This window comes from Schistocerca serialis, chromosome 8 (assembly GCF_023864345.2).
Source record: "Schistocerca serialis cubense isolate TAMUIC-IGC-003099 chromosome 8, iqSchSeri2.2, whole genome shotgun sequence".
In the NCBI taxonomy this organism is placed as follows: Eukaryota; Metazoa; Arthropoda; class Insecta; order Orthoptera; family Acrididae; genus Schistocerca; species Schistocerca serialis.
This window is the reverse complement of record NC_064645.1, coordinates 332,388,519-332,392,679: the sequence shown is the minus strand read 5'-3', so window position 1 is coordinate 332,392,679 and position 4,161 is coordinate 332,388,519.

Here is a 4,161-nt window from a genome sequence, read left to right as displayed (position 1 = left end):
CTGCTGCCCACCTTCAGGAATGACACGTTGCCTGATCTCTCAACAGATACCCCTCTGTTGTGGTTGCACCATGAGGATTATTGGAAAATTCTCTGTGGTTTCCCTTTGTAAAGGAACATTTGAAAATGGAGTTAAGCATTTCAGCTTTTGCTTTACTACCCTCAGTTTCAGTTCATTTCAGTTCATATCTCTTTCACTAGGGACTGGACACAAACTTTGCTGACACTTACAGCCTTTACAAACAATCAGAATTGCTTTGGGTTCTGAGAAAGATCACTTGACAATATTATACTACAGTAGTCTTTGAAGGCATCATGCATTGCTCTCTTGACAGTCAAACATGTTTCATTCAGCATCTCTCTATCTATAGTCCTACACTTTGTTTTACATCTATTATGCGATCTCTGTTTCCTTAGAAGTTGTTTATGGTGACTGTATACGATGGAGGTTCCCTCCCATTGTAAACTGTTTCACTGGGTACATACTTATCCAGTGCAGGGTCAACTATTCTCTTAAACTTGAGCCATAGTTCCTCTACATGCTCCTGCCCTGTGCTGGAAAGTTTCAAGTTCATCGTTGAATGATGACACTACCGATTTTTATCTAGTGTATTGAAAATTTACATCTTTCTGTGTCTTTGAACTTTGGTAATCGCTGTAGACTCAACTGCTTCACAGTCACTGAGAACAGTGGTCAGTTCTGTTTGTTGCCATTAGATCCAATATACTTTCATCAGGAATAGCATTCCAAACTATCTTTTTTTAGGTACCTTTCAGAGAGAACATTTAGTAATGTTTCACAGGAGATATTATGAAACTCACCACTAACAAAACAGTAATTTTCCCATTTAATTGTTGAATGATTAAAGTTCTCACTAATGATTGCAGCATGATTGGGGAACTTATATACAAGTGAACTGAGGTTTTCTCTAATGTTTTTGGTTACATCAGGAGATGAGTCTGGTGAATGATAGAAGGGTCCAATTATCATTTTATGCCCACCGCTGATACTGAGTCCTACCCAAACAATCTCACATGATGGTTCAATTGCTATCTCAGTGTTTTTGTGTTTCTTGTCTAATGCGACAAATGCACCATCTCCATTTCCAATTCACCTATCCTTTTGATACACTCTTAAATTTTCCCTAGAAATCTCACTGCTATCAATTTCAGGTTTCAGTCAGCATTCTTACCTGGTACCATGGGGACTTCACTGCTTTTCATGAGTGCTTCAAACTCTGGTACTTTGTTGCGAATGTTTCAGCAATTTACCATTAGGAATTTAATACTCTCACATGTGCAAGGCATTTCTTTTGATCTTACACTAATACTTCTAGGTTTCTCAGAGCTATCATTATCTGAAATGGATGGAGAACTACCTAATCTAAAGAACCCTTGCGCACACCCCACACCCAGTCATCTAACTGAGTAACAGCCTCTGATGTGTAGTGCACACCTGACCCATTTAGGGGGGACCCTACAGTTGTCAACCGTAAGGTGCAAGTCCAGGAAGTCACAACCTAGTTTGTCACAGAACCTTTGAAGGCTCTGGGTAGTACTTCCACTCAATTCAGAACAAAAAGGCTATGATCAGTTCTGGGAACTATGCTGCAAATTGTGAGCTTCGTTGAAACTCCATGCACAAGGCATGTCTACAGCTACATAGAAGCACCACAAGCCACCATACAGAGTGTGGAAGAAGTTACCCCGTACTACAACTAGTCATTTTTCTTCATGTTCCACTTGCAAACAGAATGAGGAAAAAATGACTGTCTGTATGTCTCCATATGAGCCCTAATTTCTCATATCTTATCTTCAAGGTCCTTACGCACAATGTATGTTGGCAACAGTACGGTCGTTCAGCAGTCAGCTTCAAATGCCATTTCTATACATTTTCTCAATAGTGTTTCTCAAACACAACATCACCTTCTCTCCAGGGATACCCATTTGAGTTCCTGAAGCACCTCTGCAACACATAATTGTTGTTCAAACCTAATGATAACAAATCTAGCAGCCCTGCCTCTGAATTGCTTCAGTGTCTTCCTTCAATTTGACCTGGTACAGGCCTCAAACACTTGAACAGTACCCAATAATACACTGCACTAGTGTCCTATATGTGATCTCCTTTACAGGTGAACCACTCTTTCCTAAAATTCCCCTAAGAAATTGAAGTTAATCATTCACCTTCCTTACCACAATTCTCACATGCTCATTCCATTTTATAATGCTTTGCAATGTTAGGCCGAGATACGTAAATGACTTGACTGAGTCAAGCAGGACACTAGTAATACTGTATCTGAACATTACAGGTTTGTTCTTCCTACTCAGCCTCATTAACTTACATTTTTCCACATTTACAGCTATCTGCCAATCATCACACCAACTAAGTCATCTTGTATCTTCCTAGAGTCACTCAAATTCAACACTTACCATACATCACAGCATCATCAGCAAACAACTGCAAACTGCTGCCCACTTTGTCCACCAAATCCTTTATGTATTTAGAGAACAATAGCAGTCCTGTTACACTTCCCCCTGGCACTCCTGATGATACCCCTGTCTCTGATGAACGCTCGCTGTAGAGGAAAACTTACTGAGTTCTATTACTTAAGAAGTCCTCGAGCCACTCACTTATCTATGAACTTATTCCATATTCTTGTAGCTTTGTTAACAACCTGCAATGGGACACAGTATCAAAGGCATTCCAGAAATCTATAAATATGGCATCTGACTGTTGCCCTTCATCCATAGTTCACAGTATATCATGTGAGAAGAGGGTAAGCTGAATTTTGCATGAGTGGTGCTTTCTAAAACCATGCTGATTCATGAACAAAAGCTTCTTAGTCTCAAGAAAATCTATTGTATTACAAACTGAGAATATGTTCAAGGATACTACAGCAAACCAAACTTAGGGATATTGATCTGTAACTTTGCAGGTCCATTCTTCTACCCTTCTTATATAATGGAGTTACCTGCACTTTTTTCCATTTGCTTGGGACTTTGTACTGGGTGAGAGATTCATGCTAAATGCAGGTGTGACAAGGGGCTAAAGCCATAGATTACTCTTGGGAAAATCGAATTGGGATTCCATCAGCATCTGGTGATTTATATGCTTTCAAATCTTTCAGTTGTTTTTCTACACCAGGGATGATTGTAACTATATTGTCCATACAGGAGTCTGATGGTCAAGTGATGCTGAGTTTGTATGATTCTCCTGTATGAACAATTTCTTGAATGTGAAATTTAAAACTTCAGCTTTTATTTTGTTACCTTCAACTGCCACACCAGGCTGGTCAACAAGGGACTAAATGGAAGCCTTAGACCCACTTAATAATGTTACATAGTACCAGAATTTTCTTGGGTTCTCTGCTAAATCTTTTGCTAAGGTATGATGGTGGTAGCTGTCGTATGCTTTGCGCATAGATCTTTTCATATTCACATGAATCTGTACTAACCTTGTTTGTCATCATTTGTGCATTCTCATTTGAACCATGAGTGCAGCCACCTCTGCTTCGTCACCGTATTCCAATCGTCGTTACTAAACCATGGTGGGTCTTTTCCATCCTTTATCCACTTACTGGGCACATAACTCTCCAGACTATGGTTTATAATCAGCTTAAACTTTGCCCATAATTCCTCTGTATCCATCTTACTGGGACTAAGTGGCGTCAGTTCACTGTATAAGTGAGATGCTAACAACTGCATACTTGCTCTACCTAGCAGAAACAGTCCTCTAGCTTTCTTGACTGATTTATCAACTTTTGTAACCATAGTTGCTATAAAGACATCATGATCACTTATCCCCTTTCTATACCGGCATTTTCAATAGGTCCAGCCTATTTGTTGCTAAAAGGTCTAGGATATACCCATTGCATGTGGGCTGCTGAGGTAGCTGCTCATGACAGTTTTCAAAAAACGTGTTCAAAAGTATTTCACATGACTGTCTGTCTGTACCCCTTGTAATGAATCTATAGACATCCCAGTCTATATCTGCTAGGTTCAAGTCACCTACAACTAGTGTGTCTAATTCCATTGAGAACTCTGTTCACCACGACAGCATCAGTCATAAAGATGAAAGTCCTTTAATTTCACAGATTGATTTTGGTCACTGTGTGACCATTTTCAGTCCAAATTATTCAAACATTGTAGGCTTATATCATAA